The 21,022-nt window shown below is 48.0% G+C and overlaps 1 protein-coding gene across 2 annotated transcripts in view; it reads left to right on the top strand.

The window, feature by feature from the left end:
* Positions 1-765: 765 nt before the first annotated feature.
* LLGL2 (LLGL scribble cell polarity complex component 2) overlaps positions 766-21,022 on the top strand; it is a 682,570-nt gene continuing 662,313 nt past the window's right edge. Inside the window, exon 1 of one of the 2 annotated variants that reach the window (XM_085616998.1) lies at positions 766-903. The gene's annotated coding sequence lies outside the window, so the exon portion shown is untranslated. Of the gene's footprint in view, positions 971-21,022 lie in introns of both variants that reach the window. The other variant, XM_085616999.1, reaches the window with a different exon arrangement.

Genomic DNA, 21,022 nt, shown 5'->3' with positions numbered 1-21,022 from the left:
CGCTTTAAGACACACAATGGAATCTCATTCACATTTGGCAGCGGTCGCCTTTTTGACTGATATACCCGAGTATTTGCCAGAAACATATTTGGACGTAGACAGTGTAATTCCAATTTCTGTTTCATATCCTTGATAGGTTTCCAGATCTCATTTAGTGGTACTGCATTGGAAAAATAACTATTAGAGTCGCATCCTACAATTCGCTTGACAATTCCGCTCAGGTCTAACTTTCAGGCCAACAGAACAATTGTATTCTTGAACTCGTAACTTTGATTTAATAAGCAAGTTTGCGCTCAAAAATCTCAGCATTGCATAGGGACGCCGCTGAACACGAAGTCCCGTCCAAATATGTAACAGGTTACTCGGTGGCTTTTGCATTCAGAGTCTATAGATGGTTTACGCCGAGAACCGACCTTGGTTAGATCACAGTTATAGTTCCAAAACAGAAAAAAACGAAGTCTGAACGTGCACACCCCTTGTTTGCAGAGCTCTCAGACTAGGCCCCCAAAGGGGTCACTAGTCCAAGTCGACATCCAGCAGTTTTAAGAAGCAAATACAGTGATACACCCTTCTTCTGTGTCGTCGCTCACTCTACTCGGCATGACCGTTGCGTAAAATTTGACCTCGCTCCCTCATTTATGCTATCACGCACTAGTACCGCCTCTTGTAGTTTCCTATCAACCACGATGACGTCTTGTGTGTCCCACGCTGAGCTCTCTCCACACCGTAATTCCTAGCACTGACTCCGCCCTTACACTGTTGAATGGCCTTCTGGCCCCGCCCTCTTATGAATATTGAGCGAGTTGCCGCCGGTGGATGAGGAATCCGGGAAGGAGCCGTGGCCCAGGAGAGACCAAGAAAACCGAGACAGGGTGCCCCTGGGAACGAGGAGCTGTGGGCGCGGTAAGCCAAGGTGTACCTGGAAGTGCTGTTTGACAGGATAAAGGAGTAGCGACAGAAACTGTTCAGGGTAAGGGTGAATACTTTTAAAGGGGGCGAACAGACCTTCACATGATAAAGGAAGGGGAGAAATCATTCACAGAAGAGGGGTAGAAGATCAGATACAACAGAGGCTCAATCTTTACTGTTCACATCACAGAATTGTGAGATGATGCCCAGACGTAAGTAGGACGGCCATCCATTCAGAGTGTGGAGGAGGAAAGATCATTCACAATAGAGTAGTAACGTACCATTTGTAGGAGAGTCACGGTGTGCAGGTCAGGCAAACGGGACCGGAAGTTACACTGCACAGGTGAGGTATGTACAGTGGATGAAAGGAACGTTTACAGACGACAAGCCACAATTCGCATAGTGCAGTATATATGAATGCCATCATCATGCCATTGATAAAGGGTGGGGAGAAATATCACAGGTGGATGGACACCCCTTCTTAAGTCCGGGCTGACAGCGCACCTTTTATTGTACTTTATGTGTTAAACAGATAAATAGTTTTTAGAAGTTCCTACATAGAGAGATGCTTAGCCTCTGCCCACATGCCTCTCGAGTTCAGCATTCGACTGGACATCGCTTGTTTGTTTCCACTAAAAAAATGCTTGTATTGCACTTTTTGTACCATCGAAAAGGTTATGTTCAGCCAGCAGGACTGTGCTGGTTATGGCGGCAAGCCAACAATTCAGGGCTATAGGCTTGATTTGTGCATTACAAAAAAGTTAGATAAAAATAGGAGGCTTGATGTATTTGTTGTGAAAAGGATATGTTAAAGTCAATATGGATTTAAGGGTGGGTCTTTACCACTCTGTTACAGCTTGCAGAGAGGTATTTTGTTACTTGGAATCACACAGATTATCTCAATGGACAAGAGTTTTGGTGTTGGTTAGCACCTCTGGCAAAACCGTTGGGAAATAAAATTTGCACTACGATAATCTTTATGAGAAATAGTATTCTACCCTTTTAAGAGGGGTTGCATATAGTCTTGGCAACTGTAGTTTTGTGGATCTGTGTAAGTTTATACTTGTGTTCATAATTATCATCTTATGTGCATTTCTGTAGGCCTGTGCTGCTTTGGTGTCAAACCAATAGTGACGTTTATAGACCTTAGTGGTTCTTTAAGAAAAGTTATGGCAGATTTCATTATTTTTATGCACTTACTATGAAAAGCTTTGATAATCGGTATACCTAACTTCTTGTGATATTTATGGTTTTAAGAGTAGATTGTCATTACACTGTGCTAAAACCTGTAGGCAGGTATGTTGTGACACGACATTTCACAGATTACTATTTTAGACCAGGATTTTGGTGCTGATTACTGCCTTTAAAAATCAGAGGGTAGGCTTGCACTGTAATAATTCTTGCTAGAATTCATTTGGAAGGCCTGACCGATTTAGTAATGTGTGTGTGTGTGTGTGTGTGTGTATATATATATATATATATATATATATCCCAACGAAATGCACACTCCCGCAACCTCCAGGCGGTGATGAAGGAGAAAAGGACCCTCGGAATCTCAGGCAAGATGTTATTTATTAATGACCATCTTCTCACACAATGACGCGTTTCGGGCTCAAAAAGCCCTTGTTCACATGCGGAATTCAGCCTGGCTAGATGCTTTTAAACATTGCAAGGTGCACACCCATCTCCTCAAGTTCCGTGTCACATGATCATAGACATAGAAAGCAGACTACATAAATTGTGAGCTAGGTATGGAGTTTAAACACTCATACTTCTAACTGCTCAACAATAAGAAACGTACCTATTTTCCTTATTGTTGTCAACATAAAAACATTTCTGTATAAATACAATAACAGTGTAAAACAATATAAATGTTGAGCATGAATTAAAAGGATGCGGCATCTGTTCATAGACAAATAGTTAAATGATACAATAAATACATGTGCAAACTTGGATATGCATTGCCCTTTACAGCAGAACACATCAATTGTCACAGCGTATGAAGTATCCAAATCCTTACTTCATGATTTAACGGCATATAGCTATCTTACATCCACTATAAATTTAAATTAAAAAACATAAATATATTCTGTTAATTCCTTTGCAAATTAATCCTGCAAATATATCAGCATATCAAGTATCTAAATTGTATTAGTGAAATTACAGACTCAAAAACACTATCGGCAAACTAGAGAAAATTGTGCATATCCTCTGTGTGGTTCAAGCCGTTCGGCCACTTGCTGTCAAATTCAAGAATCATTCTGGTTTCTAACTGCCTTAGTTGGCGTTCTCTGTTGCCTCCACGCCGCAATTTAGAAACGGAATCTATCACAAAATACGTGAGGCAACTGACATCATTATTGTGTATCCTTTTAAAATGGCTTGCAACTGGATATGCTGGATCACTGTGTAGAATGGCTCGCAGGTGCTGTAAAATACTGACATGCATCTGTAGCTTGGTACTACCAATGTAGTTAAGACCACAAGTACATGTCAGGACATACACCGTGTATTCAGTTCTACAATTGAAGCTTCCCACAATAGCTATTTCTTTGTCACTGAAAGGGGTGCGATAATGTGTCTTATTGGTGCCAAACTTACAGGCCCTACATGTTGAACATTTTCTGAAGCCCTGGGCTTGTCTTAACCATGTCTTATCCTGTCTAGTATCAGGGCTACTTTTATCCAAAATTGTGCCCCTACATCTTGCTCTCCTGAAAGTAATTAAAGGAGTCGCAGGCAAGCTGGCGTGCAAAACTACATCAGTGAGGACAATGGGCCAGTTCTTTTTGATTATGGATCTAATTTTCCTTTCCTCACTGCTGTAGGTGGTAATTAACCTAGAGCCCTCATTTTTTTTCTTCACATAAAATTACAGACTCCCTAAGTGGATCAGAGTTATTGCTGGCATTGCTCTTAAATAGACTCATTCTCGGTCGCATATTGGCTTTTTCCATAGCTTCATTCAACATTTTATCAGTATACCCTCTAGCCTTCAGTCTAATCATAGTTTCATTCAAACAGCTAACAAAATCAGATTCAAGACAACAAATCCTTTTAAGTCTTAGAATCTCTCCATAGGGAATACTCACTATGAGGTGTTTAGGATGGGCACTACTTGCATGAAGCGTGACATTTCCAGAGGTAGGTTTTCTATACAAAGTCGTTTCAAACTTGTTATCCCTGATATAGACTTTGACATCTAAAAAATCAATGTTTAATTTATTGATATGGGACGTAAAATTGAGATTCATTGAGTTGATATTAATGGCTTTAATGAATTCTAAAGCTTCCCCTTCCTCTCCCTTCCACAAAATAAAGATGTCGTCAGTATATCTTAGATAGCACATTATATGTTTGTCAAACCTCTCATGCTGTTCTTGCTTTAGAACCTGTTCCTCTCACCAGCTGACGTGCAAGCACGCATAGCTGGGGGAGAAAGAGGCTCCCATCGCAACTCCTCTCAGCTGTCTAAATAGCTCCTTCCCAAATAGAAAGAAGTTGTTATTGAGGCACCATTGAATGAGATCTAAGACAACCGTGTTATGTTCATGATATTCACATGATCTTTTGTCTAAGACGCGGTTATTCATAATACGGCCTGCGGGCTGCCCTGCAAGCCTTCCTTGGCGGCCCGCAGAGAGGGACAGAGGGAGAGGGACAGAGGGAGGGAGACGGAAGGAGGGAGACGGAAGGAGGGAGACGGAAGCAGGGAGACGGAAGGAGGGAGACGGAGGGAGGGAGAGGGAGGGAGACAGAGGGAGGGAGACAGAGGGAGAGAGAGACAGGGAGAGATAGAGGTAGGGAGACAGAGAGAGACGAAGGGATGGAGGGAGGGAGGGGGTGACAGGGAGGGGGAGAGAGAGAGAGAGAGAGAGAGAGAGAGAGAGAGAGAGAGAGAGAGAGTATATATCTATCTCTCTATATCTCTATCTCTCTCTATATATCTCTCTCTCTATATATCTCTCTCTCTCTATATATCTCTCTCTCTCTATATATGAGAGAGAGAGAGATATATAGAGAGAGATAGAGAGAGAGAGAGATATAGAGAGAGAGAGATATATAGAGAGAGAGAGAGATATATAGAGAGAGAGAGAGATATAGAGAGATATAGAGAGAGAGAGAGATATAGAGAGATATAGAGAGAGAGAGATATAGAGAGATATATAGAGAGAGAGAGATATAGAGAGATATATAGAGAGAGAGAGATATAGAGAGATATAGAGAGAGAGAGATATAGAGAGATAGATAGATGTGTATATGCCGGGTCTGGTGGCTCAGTGGACGAAGGCGTCTGCTGCAGGGACCTGTGTTCAACTTCATGGTCACAATTTTTTTTGCTTTAGAGGGAGGGAGGGAGAGGGAGGGAGACAGGGGGAGGGAGACAGGGAGGGGGGAGACTTGTTCTCCCATACTTTTGATGGCTGATATAATGGGCCTTCCAGGAATAGGTATCATGTCCTTGTGGACTTTGGGAATAAGATATAGCACTGGAAGGACTGGAAATTCATTGTTCATAAATTTGTATTCATCTGAAGAAATCAGTCCTTCCCGTCGCCATTGTGCCAATTGTTTCTGCAGAGTCTCCTTTACCTTATTGTATTCTTTAGATGTAGATCTTTCATAACAAATTTGATTGTCCAATTGTCTTTTGGCCTCTTGAACGTACTCACTTTTCGGCCAAATAACTTGGTTGCCTCCTTTGTCTGATTTCTTTATTAATATTATTTCACTATTTTCTCTAAGTTTCTTCATGAGTTTTACATACTCATATTTTTTATACTGAAGATTTTTCTTATTGCCTCTTACTTGATGATACAACTTGTTGATGTCTTCACAACTCTATCATGAAAAATATCCACCGCATCTTTGGGCATCAGAGGAATAAAACATGATTTAGGTTTGAAAGGGCTAATCCCTGCCCCTTTCTGTATCAAATTGATTTTGCGTAGCCTGGTTTGTGCAACAGTATCTGTGTTGGGACCTGAGGGTTGAGATCCAGTTGCATCATTAAGGTCATGTAATGTTAGTAAAGTGGGAATATCAGACACAGCAAGTGCCATATTTTCTCCGTCGTTGCTGTCCATTTCCTTGTTGGTTTTGTTTTTGCCAGGTTTAGTTGCAAAAAACTTTTTAAGTTTAAGTTTCCTGATAAAACAAAATACGTCAATCCTAGTGGAAGCATAATCAAAACTCTGACTTGGGCAATAGTTTAACCCAAGTGACAACAATTGTTCCTCAGCTTTCGTCAGCACAACCGATGACAGATTGATTATGGAATTATCATTTTTTATCTTTTCTTCTGCCATTGTGCTTTGTTCTTTTTCTGACCTTTGTTTGCGCTTTTTCCTCCTATCGCATCTTCGTTTGTTCTTTCTTTTTCTATTGGCCTCTTTTGTTGTCTCGGCCTCAAGGTCTGAAGTCTCTCTTCGACTAAAAAATCTAGTTCTTCTCCCAAACTTAATTTTGTTTGCACCATTTGTCTGTTCTCAGGTTCTAAACTGGAATCACTTGTTAAGGAAATCGTATCAACACTAGATTTTTAATCGTTTACATCCAGAGCTGTGTTTGATGATGCATTATCAATGCCAACCTTACTATTGTTGCTATATTGTTGTCGTTTGGTACTGTTAAATTTGCGCGCAAATGTAAAAATCTGACCGTTATCGTAGTCTGCTTGATCGCGCGCAAATTTATGAGCTTTCCTGAATTTGATTTTATCTTCATGTTTGCGTAGTCTTTCTTTGATTGATTGATTGCTTCCCTCGTTTTCTTGATATTCAGTTTCTTCTAACTTTTCAAGCTCTTCCTTTTATCTTGTTAATTTCTTCTAAAATAGCCACACGATCTATGGCCGCATATTTAATCAGGATATTCACAAGGTTCATTGATGCGGCAAGATAGCTTTTCCCCCATTCTTTCAGCATATACGGGTTGGGTTTGTCAAAGCTAGGAGCGAGTAAAATTCTCAGTCCTCGCGGGACTCGCCCCACTTCTATCTATATATATATATATATATATATATATGTGTGTTTTGGGTCAGCTGTCTTCTGCCTGTGGTTTGTATGAGTGTTATTTACATTCTGCTTCCATTCATGACAGTATGGTGTAGTGAGTCAGTCCATTTAAGACATTGGCTCGCTTGCCCTGTAAGTGACCGCATTTGTCTCAACACATGCACATCCTCCTGAAAATGGTTCTCTATGACACCGTAAAGATAACACCCTCTGGTGTAAAAATCCTAGACAACACTCTCCCGTCAGAGACTCATTTGCAAGAAATCAAACATAAAGGCACCACCAGCCTTCCTGTAAGTTCCTTCTGGGATAGATGTGCATTATCCTGCCAAAATTCCAATAGACGCAATGCCAAATTGACATCCCATAATTGAGAATGTTGACTCTACGGGGTATTAAAGAGCCGCACCCCTCTCAACAAATAACATCCAGAGGGATGTTCCCATACTGAAACGCCATCCCATGGTTTGTGACCAGTCGAGATTGCAGACCTAATTGTATTAACTGTACGATGCGCCAGTTACCTTTTGAGCTGGTTCAGACAAAAAAAACCAAAATGTGCACTAAATCCACCCCTTCAGGATCCAGGCAACAACTGGTCCATCTGCGTCAAGCAAGCCAAGCAGAGCCATACTGTTTTGGAAGTGGAATCTGTCCTTGCTCTCCCGATACGGTCAGAAGCCTGCTTCAAAAGGCCCCAGCGTCCCAGGTAATCCTCTAGGCCATGTGACTGAGCAATCCTTCCAGCACTGGGTAGTGTGAGTTGCCCTGGGCATCTTTCAGAATGGACTAACTCTGGGAAAGATGGATTGAAGAATCCATAGAAAGTTCCAGAAGAACTAGAAACCGTGCTTGAGATCTCCAAATCAGAGTTCCAAGAATCAAGGCCCCCTGACCTGGGCTGTAACCTTGATCATCGAAAAGGGCGGGAGCACATAGCCCCGAATCCGACTCCAGTCTGACATGAAGGCACCCGTCTACAGAGCCAGAGGGGCGTCCTCCAGCTGAAAAACCATGGAAGCTGGTGAGCCAAGCAAGATGTGAAAAGGTCCACGTTGCACGGGCCCCAACTGTCTATGATCACTCTCCTGTCTATGATCACTTTGAATATTGCTGGATCCAAACTTCCAAGCACTGAAGTCCTTCAAATGCTTGGAGTTCCAATCTGCAAAGATCTTTAATTTTCTGGGGAGGCATTCGGCTCTGACCACAATACTCCTGTCTAGAGAAAAGTGCCAACAATTCCTTTGCACTCTCTGCTAGAATATTTGCCTTTGTTGCTCTGAGGTGGTTGATATATTAAACTGCCAACACATTGTCCATCTTCAGCAGGATGGAGCACAATGCCTTGTATCCTGTGAGAGATTGCACCGTGAAGAAACCTGCAAGCAGTTATAAGCAGTTGATGCAACCCTTGTTCCTTATTTGACCACTGACCGCCAGTGGTAACTTCTCCACAGCTAGCAACCCAACCTAGGAGGCTGGCATCCGATCGAAGACCACGTCTGGAACGGACCCAAAAATGGCTCTGCTCTTCCAGGCCATCATGTTGTTGAGCCACCAATTCATTTCCGTTTTGGTCTCTGCCTGTAACCGACTTGGTTGGAAAAAGACAGTCCTTTTTGTAGATGAGCTGCTTTCACCCTCTGAAGAGCCCTGTAATGTATCGGGTCCGGAAAGATTGCCTCAAGGGAGGACACCAGAAGGCCCACTATCTGGGTGAGATAGACTCCTTTGCTATTGTGCGCCATAGTTCCTTCCTTATCAGAAACTGTCTTTTTTTGAGGGATCTTCAGAACTTTCTGGACTGAATCTACGACAAGGCACAGAAAACACATTAACTGTGAAGGAGAATACTCTGACTTCTGTCTGTTGATAGTGAAACCCAGAAATTGGAGTAGAGACCAGGACAACTCCAGATGTTTGAGGAGGGCCGACATCCTGAAGTAGTATCAGAATATCGTCCAGATAAATTCTCTGTCTGACACCCCTAGCATGTAGAAGTTCCACCACTAGTCACATGGTGGCGAAACACCAAGGAGCGGAGGAGAGCCAGAAAGCCAATGCTACAAATCCGTAAACCTGAAGGTCCCAGATGAACGGCAGGAAGCTGCAGTGTGGGGAGAAAATCGGGATGGTGAAATATGCATCCTTGATATCCAGATGCACCATCCAGCCTTTTGATAAAAGAATGTCTCTCAGAAATTGGAGGCTCTCCATCTTGAATAGTGGTAGACCAGCCATTGGTTGAACTCCCCTAAATTTATCAGTAGCCACATACCTTTCCTTTTCTTTAATATCAAGAACAAATTGCTGAGGAATCCTCCCTGATGTATAAACGCATGATGTAGGACTGTGGGAACGATCGCTCCTTTGTCTAAGAGAGAACTTACCTTTTGGTAAATCAGATGACAGTCTGCAGCTGAATTAGTAAGGGAGTGGGTGTCCTGGAGAACTCGATCCAGAAACTATTTGCAAGACTGCTGCATCCCCCGTCGCCTCTCTCCAAGCGTGGCAAAACAGTCACAGCTGACCCTCCACTTTTGGTGGGGTGAAAAAAAGGTCCTTCTTATCTGATGCCCCACCTGGGTTTTAGGAGCGCCAAAGAAACTGACTCTGTGACTCCTGCCATGGGTTGGGAAGAAAACACAAGATTGCTCTGGTCCTGTTATAGGTATTGCTGTTGGCAGCCGTCTGGGAATCTGTTGGATGCTTAGGAAAAGGTACATCTGGATGAGTGCCCCTGCCGGTCCCTCCCAAAACGTGTTTGTTGAACACCCGTTTCATAGAATGCTGAGTCTTGTCCAAAGAGGAAAATGTTGTGACAAAGTTGCCCAATTCTTAAAAAAAACAGGTCCCCAAAAAGGCCCGGTCGGCTACTGATCCTGCTTCTGAGCTGGGCAAGTCTCCCAACTTGGGATCAATTTATAAGAGGAGGGAACATCTCTCCAAGAGAGCACAATTTGCATTCCCTAGGAAGCATATTGTTCTCTGCCCAGCCTGACCAAAGCTCGAAGTAAATAAGGTTGCCAGTATCTCTGACCTCTTCGGCCTTGTTCACCATTTTAGACAATGGACCCGGGATGTCCAGTAATTTATCCTTGGAGGTCTTCCCGTAGTGGTCAATCCCACTTTTAGGGTCCCTAACAAATATAATTATAAAGGTGTTCATTTTGCCGTTAATTTTATGGCGTTAAAGCAACCTTTCCGCCCAGGCTTGGACTTGAACATTCTGCCCTATGGTGGCCTCTGCCCTCCTTATTCAAGGGCTTTCCGATTCGATTGACCACATATTGGTCCAGTCTAGGTCTCGGACCCATTCTGTCAAACGCGGCTGGTAAATATTGTCTGGGTCTAACTTACCTTCTGTGTCACTAACCCCATAAGCCCTTCGAGTATTTAGGCTATCCATCCTGGGACACTGGAAACTGCATTCCAGTCTCCAGGCTCTACTGGGACCCGGCTTGGAGTCAGAGTCGTCATGCTAGTCTGGGTCACCTAAATCTTCCCCCATCATCTTTGCAGCCCTTGATCAGCGATGGGGGTAAGCCCAGGTTGGTTGGGATCACTGGAATCCATCAGGGTAGAGGCTCGGTGTATCAGGAATGCCTGTCGGAGCAGCTCAAAACCATCTGAGAGAGGGGATCACCTTGCCTTTATCTTTGCTTGCATCATTTGAATTGATAGCATCCTGAGGTTCTAATGGTCTCCAAGGAACAGTAACTTTCCTTGGCGATGGGTTCTTTCTACGCTTACCAGCTGCCAATAAGATCTGTCTGCTCAAATGCGAGGGACATAGCTCTCTGCAGTGTTGCATCCACAAAGTCATCATCCAGGGCAGACTGCTCCTTTCCACTTCTTGTGGGCCTCCTCTCCCTGGTACCTGCCATTGCAGGATCAGGGCCCACCTGATGGTGTTTATACAGACCAGGAAGAAAAGTTTTTTAAAGCCAAAAACCATAGGCAGTCGCTTGGCAAGGGATAATAAGGGCTTCTAGGCAAAGGCAATAATCAAGCTGCCCTTTCTATACATTGGGTTTAAGCTGGCTGTGTAACTAAGAAAAACCCCTAGTGGAGACCCAGTGCTCTAGTGCGTAGTCCTGCAACGCAAAATTCCCAGGAGAACCTGTGTCGGTAGAAATACAAATGAAGCGTTGTCTCAGGGCAGTCTCCAATCGCGCCGATCTGTTTCCTGACCATTTACAGGGGAAGATAAAGACACAAGTGTAGCATGAGTGCCCCTGTGGCAGCAACACACTCTAGTTGCGTCCTGCTGTAACTGCGTTAAAGGAGTCAACGACTCAGTGCAGCCTTGTGCAATGACCTGCCGAGGAGGGAAACTGAGCCCTACAGCGCAAGAAGTCCTGCCTGCTCGTAAGCGGTTTCTAAGTAGGAAGCAAGGTTGACTCCCCGCGTTTGCCAAAGAGGAAAAACTCAATCCCTAATTAAAGCACATCATAAAACATTCTCAAGGAAACCACTTATCTGGCTGCTGAGCAAAGAAGAGAGAGGAAGTGCTGTGGATGGTTTACTGGGTGCCTGAACTACCTGATTGGTAAACTTTCAAGTAGTTTGGACTAATGATGTTTGAAGTCCCTCATGTTGTTATTGTTGTTTTATAATGTGGTTATGCTGCTAAGCTAAATAACAGAAGAAAATGTAAGCATACTTTGAAGCTCAGGTCCCGACATAGAATATTGTGGGAATTCACAAAACATTTTGAGAAGCTTCTCCAGTGGCTTCAGCAATATTCCATGTTTGAGCACTCTCAATGCTTTTAGTGTGAACTCTTTCCCTAGCCCCCTCAATATCTCATAGTTTTGTTGAACTAGTATGGTAAGGATGACTCTGTAGGAATATGTAACTCGTCTTCCCTTTTGATTAAAATAGTGAGATACAACAAGATGACAGGTGGCAGGCCCACATTTTGCGCCGAGTCTTTACTAAGTTACACAGTACAGAGTTCCAAAATTGCTAAGGCTGAATAGAAAACTGCCACCCAACGTTCCAAGGTTTCGAGACAATGTCCCCAAATATCAAAGCAAACAAAGTCTTAGCCTTTTGATAATCAAGTTTATTGATTTTTACAGAACAAACCACAAAATACATTTGGCAGCTAAATCAAGCCCATTATATGGATATGATACACCTATAAGAGAGACGACAGAGACTTGTACATCATTCGGTAGGGTAAAAAACATGCGTAGTGTTATTTCTGTACAGGAATCCCCCCCCCCCCCTCCCCCCTGGGCAGTAGGTTTAGTCCGGTAGAGGCGAACGTTTTCATGGGGGACCTGCATGACCATAAAATTTCTAGGATCTACCAGTCCCTGGTTACGCACTGCTCCCCTTCTTTGCAGCGTCTCCGCGTGGCATAAGAGGAGGATGTGGGCTCACTCAAGGAGGAGGACTGGACGGAGGCCCTGGCCTCCCCGCGCGGGGCGGCTATTGCTATGAGTCTCCGACTCATTCAGTTTAAATATCTCCATTGGGTCTATTTTACCAGAGTCAGACTGTACAGGGCTGGTTTAGTGGCATCTCTGGAATGTCTCCGCTGCCTGCATGAAGAGGGTACTCTGCTGTATACTATATGGGATTGTTCCGCGCTAGCTAGGTTTTGGAGGGGTGTACTGGAATGCCTCTCAGAGGTCCTGGGTTGGGATCTCCCCCGTTCCCCTAAATTAGTACTCCTGCATGTTATGGATGATATAGGGGGTAACATCTACAAGCGCCACCTTATGCTCCTGGGTTTCACCCTTGCCAAGCGCAACATTGCTAAGGCCTGGAAGGCGACTGCCGTACCATCCGTCTCGGTATGGAAGGCAGGACTGGATTTCTATATGGGCCTTGAGGCCCCCATTTTTATAGCACTGGGATGCCCGCGTAAACATTATAAAATCTGGAAGCGCTGGGCGGACTACAGGGGCTTGGAATTGGAACCCATTCCAGAGCAGGGATTGTGTGAGTTGTAGTCTTCTCCTCCCTTGTCTTGGGGGGCGGGGGGGGGGGGGCTGTATTATACGTGTATTGGACGGCGGGGTGTCTCTTGGGCATTTTTCATAGCAATTGTAGAACTGGTGCTCTGATCATACTTGCTAATTATGCTGGGTTGACTGTGCGATGGGTTGTGGGGTGGAGGGTGTTATTTGTTTTGTTTCATTTTTTTTGTATTTCATATGCACGACCCTTCATTATTTTGGTATTGTTTGAGAAAACTGTCAAAGTCAGGATATTGTTCATTGATGTTTGGAAGACTCTGGGATACAGAGCTCAGCTGTATGTGCATTTGCCAAATAAAATTTGTTTCCCAAAAAAAAAGGGGTTCCTCTTGAGTTCCGCACCAATCCACCCCGTCTCCATTTTCCTATAGTAGGGGGCTTGGCCTGAGACCAGAGTGCCGCTATATTTCGCTTCGCATTCGCCACCGCCACCGCTGTTCCAAGGAAGCGCCTATCGGCCCGAGAACCATCGAGGCCATCGAACACACCCAGGACCATCCGTATTGGATCATGGGGAACCGTCCACCCCAGGGTCTGTGTGAGTTCCCGTTCCTCTCCCGCCCAGAATGGTGCAAGGACCGGGCATTGCCAAATCATGTGATAGAAATTTGCAGGGACGTGATCGCAGCGCGTGCAGGTCGGGGAGGGTCGCAGACGGGCGCTCAGGAGTGAGGTATGCCATGTGTATGTAGTAGAGTTGGACTAGGCGCAGCTTGAAAGAGGTAGTCAGAGTTTTGGGGGCCATGAGAGCGTCTCTCCAATCCGCATTGTCTAGGGACCCCAACCAACCCTCCCAGCGAGCACGTAACAAATCTAGAGACTCAGGCCATTGTTTACAAGGGAGCAGTAGATCCGCGACACCCCCCGCTACCCAGGTTTCCCATCATCACTTGGGCCTCGAGGGGACTAAATTCAGGGAAGGAGGTGGGAGACGGAATATGCACTCGAAGACCATGCCTTAGCTGTAGGTATTTATAAAATTGAGAAGAGTGGAGGGAACAGTGCTGCTGTAAGTCTGCAAAGGATCTGATGTGGTCCCCAACCCAGACGTCCCCAAGAAATGAGAACCCGATTTGGTCCCATCGACGGAAGTCCCGGAAATACGAGGACTCCCACAGCCAACCACCACAAGGGCGCCTGCCTGGTAAGTTTCTTGTCCCATTTCGTGTGGCGCAGGCTGTACGCCAGGCCAAAAGAACCGTCCGGGTGATGGGCGGGAGGTCCTGCGGTACGGAGGCCCCATACAAGTAGGCCTGAAGTTGCGGGAAGTCCAATGATCGGAGCTCTACCTGATACGCCGGGTTGGACCAGCCACCCGCGAACCAGTCATGAATCACTATGAGTCTCGTGGCCAGATAGTAAAGGTGAAGGTTGGTTACCCAATGCCCCCGTCGTAAGGAGGTATGCGGCAATGTGCCAGGGACAATCGCGGTCTTCTGCCCCCCCATAGAAATCAGTGAGGGTACTGTCAAGCTCACGAAACCAGCTCCCCGGGAGGTGGAAGGTAATGTTTTGTAAGATGTATAAAAAACGGGGGAGAACCATCATTTTAAAAAGGGCACTTCTGCCAAGAGGGTTAGGAGGGAGGGATTGCCATCTCCTGAGGTCCGCCTTAGCCTTGGAAACCAGGGGTGTAATATTCAGGGCCCACTCGAGTTCTGGGAGCAGGGCGACCCAATCCCAAAATACTTGAATGACTGCCTACGCAGGAGAATGGTTGTTTGCCAGTCGAAGCAAGGACGGGTGGAGGGGAACCAGAGTGGACTTCGCCGGCTTGAGCCAGAGTCCCGAAACCCGTTCAAAGGCAGAGAGGGCATCTAAGCACTGTGGGCCGGAGTTCTCGGGGTCCGCCAGGAAGAGGAGGACATCGTCGCGTAGAGGGCGACCTTGTCGACCTGAAAGGGGTCCCAGGTCCAGCCTCGGATGTGGGGATCCTGACGTATGAGAGAGGCCAGGGGCTCCATTGCCAACGCGAATAAGAGCGGCGAGAGCGGACAACCCTGGCGAGTGCCCCTCTGAATGGGGAACGTCTCCAAGAGCACACCATTAATTAAGACCCTCGCCGTAGGACTGGAATATAGGACACGGATGAGCCGCCGAAACGGAAGGCCGAAGCCCATCATCTCTAGCACGTCCTCCAAATAACTCCAGCCCACCGTATCAAATGCTTTCTCAAAGTCAATGAGAAGCAAGGCCAGATACGGGGTGAGATGGTGGCGGTGGGCAAGCGCGAGGTAGAGGTGGCGTATGCAGTGCCGAGTACCCCGGGCAGGCATGAAACCGCATTGGTCTGGGTGGACCAAATCGTGCAAATGGGGGTGGAGTCGTTGAGCCGCGGCAGTGGCAAAGATTTTCACCTCGGTGTTGATGAGGAAAATGGGGCGGTAATCCGCACATGCTAGGGAGGGTTGCTGTGTCTTTGGGAGAACCTCAATAGTGGCCACGTCAGTCTCTTGGGGGAAAAGACCCAACGTCCACCACATGTTTAAACAGTTCTAACAAGTGTGGGACCAACATGTTGCAATAGGCCGCGTAGTATTCTGGAGGGTAGCCATCCGGACCTGGCGTCTTACCGGAGTGCAGGAGCGAAATGGCCCCGTGTATCTCTTCTGGGGTGAGGGGGAGATCCAAAGTCTCCGAGACCGTCTGGGAAAGGCGGGGCAGTTGGGTCCCTGTTTCCGACAGCAGAGCAGCCAGGGAGGCTTCAGGAGGTCAGGCTGCGTAAAGGTTAGCATAATAGCCCGCAAAGGCTTGGGCGACAGCCCGAGAAGTGATGTGGTGGGCGCCAGTCATATCACGGACCTCGGGAATGATGCGGTTTGCTTTGGGGTAGGAAACTAGGTTATGTAGCAATTTGCCATTTTTATCACCCCAGCCGTATACGCGCGCCATGGATGAGCGCTATAGCATTTTAGCGGATTCCAGCGAGATCTGGCAGATCTCTTGACGGAGCAATGCAAGCTGCCGGGCAGAGTCAGCGCTTTTAGCATGGGCCTGGGCTGCCTCCAACTGTGCAGCGCGGGCCTCCAGCTGTACAAGGTTGGCGGCCTGCGTCGTGCGCTTGGCGTGGACCAAACCTCTAGCCGCCCCTTGTAGAGTGGCCTTGCCGGCCTCCCACAATGTACCCGGCAAAGAGACCGATCCCCTATTAATCAAAAAATATTGCCTCAGTTCCTGCCCGAGGGATTCAATGAAGTCCGCAGGGGGGAATGTATACACACAAGAGATTACAAGGATGCCCTTCGATCTTGCCAGTCAGGGCAACATAGCGGCCTTGCATGTCCGTCTCAACCTGTGCCAAAGTAAAGGGGAGACCCTTAAGAAGCAATATGGCCACCCCCCGGGAACCCCCGTGTGAAACCAGAATGCCAGACACTGTCGAACCCATAGCGGGCGAGGAAGGTGCATTGAGTGCCCATAAGGTGTGTTTCCTGTAGAAAAAGGATATCAGGCGCCTGCTGCTGAGCGCTGCGAAGAACAGTGGATCGTTTTATGGAATATATAACTTTTCTTTGCATGCGTTTACTTCGCATGCCGTTTCTACGCGGTCGTTAGTACGACAGCGTTGTTAGTTAGCATACCTTTACTACGAATTGCAGTAAGGGGGTGCTGGATGTTGGAATAGTATAATTTACTATTCCAACTCCAGTCTATGCGGACACTAGGGAAGGTGTTGGATTTTAAATCCAACACCTTTTCCCCCTTACTGCAATTCGTAGTTCCGAATTGCGTACTAAAGGTATGCTAACTAACAACCGCGTAGAAACGGCATGCGAAGAAACGCATGCGAAGAAAACGCCGCTTCCCCGTTTTATGCGGTCTAGTAGGCCATTGACATTCCACGACAGAATGTGGAGGGGTCTATGTAAGGTGGATGTCATCCTGGCAGGTAGGGTGTGTAAGGAACAGTGTAAGCGGACCTGGGTCCCAGGGGAGGTAACACCCCACAACCGGGGCCTGGGGGTGAAGTTTGTGCAGTCTGTTAAGTCTCCTGTTGTCGTCGGTAGCATGTGTGCATAGAAGGCTAGCAAGGAAAACAAAAAACAGAGGCCCGTAGGCAGCCAAAAACAACAAACAATTGGAAGACAACGGTCTACCCACCCTCCCTCGCCCCCCAACGCCACCCACCCTACACTTCCGAAAATGAAGCATCTGTCGCCCTGAAAAGGAAACACCCTAAAACAACAGCACATAAAACGATTAGCAGAACATGAGCGTGGCAGAGGAGGCCCCAAGAGGCAATTACAAAAATTCTGAGTACTAAGCTAAACGATTAGTCAAACAGTCTTGGTGGAGGTGGAGCCCCCCCATATAGACGGATGTATTAAGGTTATCAGCTGCAAGTAGCAATAAAAGGCAGTTTATAGACCCCGTTCCGCTGGGCCTCAGGGGTCAGTCATCATCCTAGTCTGCGGATCTGTGAAGCACAGGGCTCTTGGACAGATCTGAGTCGGACACGGAGGGCCGCAACGTTGCGGATGGGCCTGGGACCCGGCCCAAGACAATCAGGGATCCAGTCAGGCTAGGAGGTCCAGAGATTCGAGGAGGTGCAGAGGGAGGAAGCTTCTGGGACACCGCCTCTGGAGATAGCGAGGCCCACCTCGCTGATTGTTCTTCTTGTGGGAGCGAGTGCGGCGTCTCTGGGGTTTGGGAGGGGGTGGCTGGGAGTGCGTTGGGGTGCTGCGGGGGGAGGTAGGGCGAGTACGAAGGGGGCGTTCCTTCGTGAGTCAGGTCCAGGCCTCTTGGGGGGCGGGGGGTATCAAAGAAGGTTTTTTCCTGGAAGACGATCCTGAGGTGGGCCGGGAAAAGAAGACCATGCCGGAGACCCAGACCACAGAGTTTCTGTTTGACGTAGTCATAGGTGTGCTGTTGGGCCTGCACCTCCTTGGCATAGTCCTGGAAAAGCATAATTTTGTTGTTTTGAAAAGTCACTGGACCCTGCGACCTCGCTGCCTTGAGGATAGCGTCCCTGTCATGAAAATTGAAGACCCTCATGATGATAGGCCGGGGTCCTGGGTGGAGGTCGGGGGCCAGGGAGCGGTGGGCGCGCTCGACCGCGAACCAAGGATCTCACCCAGGTCTCCATGAATGGGTCCGCCCGACCCTGCTCGGCCCCCTCAGGAAATCCTATAAGGCGCAGGTTGTTTCTTTGTGACCTATTTTCGGCATCCTCAGCATGGCGGTGAAGTTCCGAGGCCTGATTCTGGAGCCGGGCCACCCGGGTCTTAAGTTGGCCTATGTCTTCTTCCACCGTGGAGAGGCGCGACTCTGCCTCCGAAATCCGGGCCGTGGCGTTGCGGAGATCCTGACGAATGAGGGCCATGTCCACCCTCACCTCGCCAAACTTGCTTTCCACTGAGGCCTGTGAGGCTCCGATTGCCTGGAGGATGGTGGACAGGTCTCCGCCAGCGGGAGCGAGGGAAGCGGACGCCACCCCCAGGGTCCCGGTCGCTGGTGGTGTAGCGGTCCATCTTGGTCTTTGTTGGTGGGGCGGTTGTCTGCGTAGTGCGGACTCTACCCATCCTCACTGAAGATGGGAGTCCCCACTGCTGACCAGGTGGGGAGGACAGGCCAGTGATCCAGCGGCAAGAGAAGGCCAGCACCCAGACCGTCGATACTCCGGTCCGGGCACCGAGACCAGGCCTCTGAGCAATCACGACGAATCCGAGGACAGCCAACCCCTCCCGTCTGATGCGACGGTCGACTGTAGGATGGCGCCACTCCCTCCCTTCGCTGCAGAAAGCCGGGTAGAGGGCCCAGGAAGGCGACATGCCACATCACGGCTCCGTCGTCCCGGAACAAGATGCGTTGGGGCCTCCGTACGCCGGGTCTGGCGTTGCTCGGCAGAGGCGGTAAAGGATAGGTAGCAGACCACAAGCACAGGGTCGTCAGTAGAAGCCGGGGTCGGCCGTGTGGGTGCTTGTATGGGGAGGCCGATGACTAGGCCCCGTGCCGCCCCCGCAAAGGCCGGGATCAGCCCCTCATCCAGGAGTATAGTCCGGGGCAGATGGGGGAGCGAGGGGGAGCCAAAGTGCGTGGAGGACTCTGTCTCAGGAATGAGTCAGCGTGGGTAGGAGAGGTCAGGCAGAACCAACTCACTCCACGGGCCAGCAGTCACAGGGAGGCACCCCCAGAGGAGAAGCCTGGCATGAGGAGGAGGGGTGAAAACAACCAGGGAGGAAGGGGGGCGGGAGCGCCTATTGCACCGCGCCGCCCCCACTCACCGGCAGTCTGATGTTGGAGGCCACAAACGAGGTCCAGATGCCTACAGGGGCCGGCCGCCCCAACGGGAGAGAGGAGGCCGGAGCACTCACAGCGGTCCGATGTGGCAGGAGGTGATGGTGTGGTGTGGGCACAGGGCGGCCTAGGCGTCCCCACCGGGGGAGGCCGCAACAAAGAGCCGCCCGGAGGATAAATCCACAGCCCCGGCAAGCCTCAGGAGGACTCAAAGGCTGCACCTCGTCACCAAGTCCAGCGGGTGGCAGCGCCGGGGGCCGCGGACGGTGAGCCCGGAAAGGCCCCCGGCCCACCGGATAGAGCAACCGGAGTCCGGCCAAAGAGGAAGCACCGAAGAAGCCGGGAGAGAGCAGTGCTCCCCGCGCTGCTGCCCGACAGTGGCAGCCGAGGTCCGGCGGTCCCTACCCGGACACGTTCAGGAGGGGTTAAGGCAGAAGCCTCCAGGGGCAGCGGGTCGGGCCCAGTCCGCCTCGGGAGTCGGGTCACCCTTACCGCGTCCAGCACCGGTGCGTCTAGAATAATCCTCGCACAGAGAAGCATCCGCAGCACGGACCCCGGTGGCAGGAACGAACAGAAGGGCCCCAGGCACGGCCACCACCACAGTGCAGTCGGGAGAGTCGGACCATCCGGGTAAGGCGCCCGGCCTAGGGACGAAGGGCCGACTGGGTCGCCATCTTGAGGACCCAAGGCCGGTGAGGGAAAGGAGGCACCTCTCAGCGACTGGAACTCCGATCCGCCCACAAGAGGGAGCGGAACGGAGCCGATGATGCAGGGAAGCCCAGCGGGCAGTTGGAGGAGGTAAGTGGTAGCTGTTAAAGGACGGATGCTAGGTGGATGACGGAGGGGGTCCGGAGCACTCTTAGAGTGCGACCGCCATCCCGACGCCTCGGGCCACGCCCGAAAATGTTCAATTTAAGAGCAAATCCATCAATTTATTGTTGTAGAGACTTCTTTCCTTTATTTCCAATGTTGAGTTCCAAGATCAGCAATTTTACAGCCAGTCTGAACCACAATTTAAGCCAACACATGTTTCATCTTCTGGACAGTATACCACCGACATCATCAGGGCTACAAAAGGACAAAAAAACACCCATACCTATCGCAGTTGCTTTCCCTCACTAGAGTTAGTATAGTGAAAGTTAATCAGAGTATTCTTAATGAAAGGAGTTCAAAGACAATCGTGATTTCTTATTATTATTGTGCATAAAGCAAAATCCCCTTATACAAAAGAAGGAGTTAAAAGGTTTATGATTGTTTAGAGAGAGTCTAAGGCAAATTTAGAACATATAGATTTTAAATGTGTGTTGACATTTCTGGCTATCTCAAATACGGGTTTCTTATACCATTGCATATTGTTAAGTTGTCCCAGAACCGGATATCTCTACAAGGAACGTACACGGTATGCCGTTGGTGCATTATGGGCAACCTATGGAAGTATTCAAATAGTGTTAATCATGACTGATTAGAACTATTATTTTACATTTAATCTGTTTTTATATGGATCTAGATGAAAGGATTTCTTGATCTAAGTCTCCATTTCAAAATGGTGCGGATGAATGCATACTACTGACTTCAATGCTCATAGTCTGTTTACGATTACTGGTAACTACCTAACTCCTGCATATATGGGCAGCTCAAATGGTGCCCAAGCAAAACGCAGCTGCACAACGAGGAGCACTCTCCCGAGCAGCAGAAAGTAGGAAACTGACTTGTGTATTGAATTACTGTCCGTTATGAGTTATACACTTGGTCAAACAGGTATACCATGTTGATTGCTCTTTACAAAAAATCAAGCAGTGATTTGGCTGACAGTACTGATATATGACTACGGAAATATAGGTTTGAGTTAATAATGTAGAA

The sequence above is a fragment of the Triturus cristatus genome, chromosome 7 (assembly GCF_964204655.1).
Source record: "Triturus cristatus chromosome 7, aTriCri1.1, whole genome shotgun sequence".
Lineage (NCBI taxonomy): Eukaryota > Metazoa > Chordata > Amphibia > Caudata > Salamandridae > Triturus > Triturus cristatus.
The sequence above is the reverse complement of the archived record's forward strand: the minus strand, read 5'-3'. Positions and strand labels throughout refer to the sequence as shown.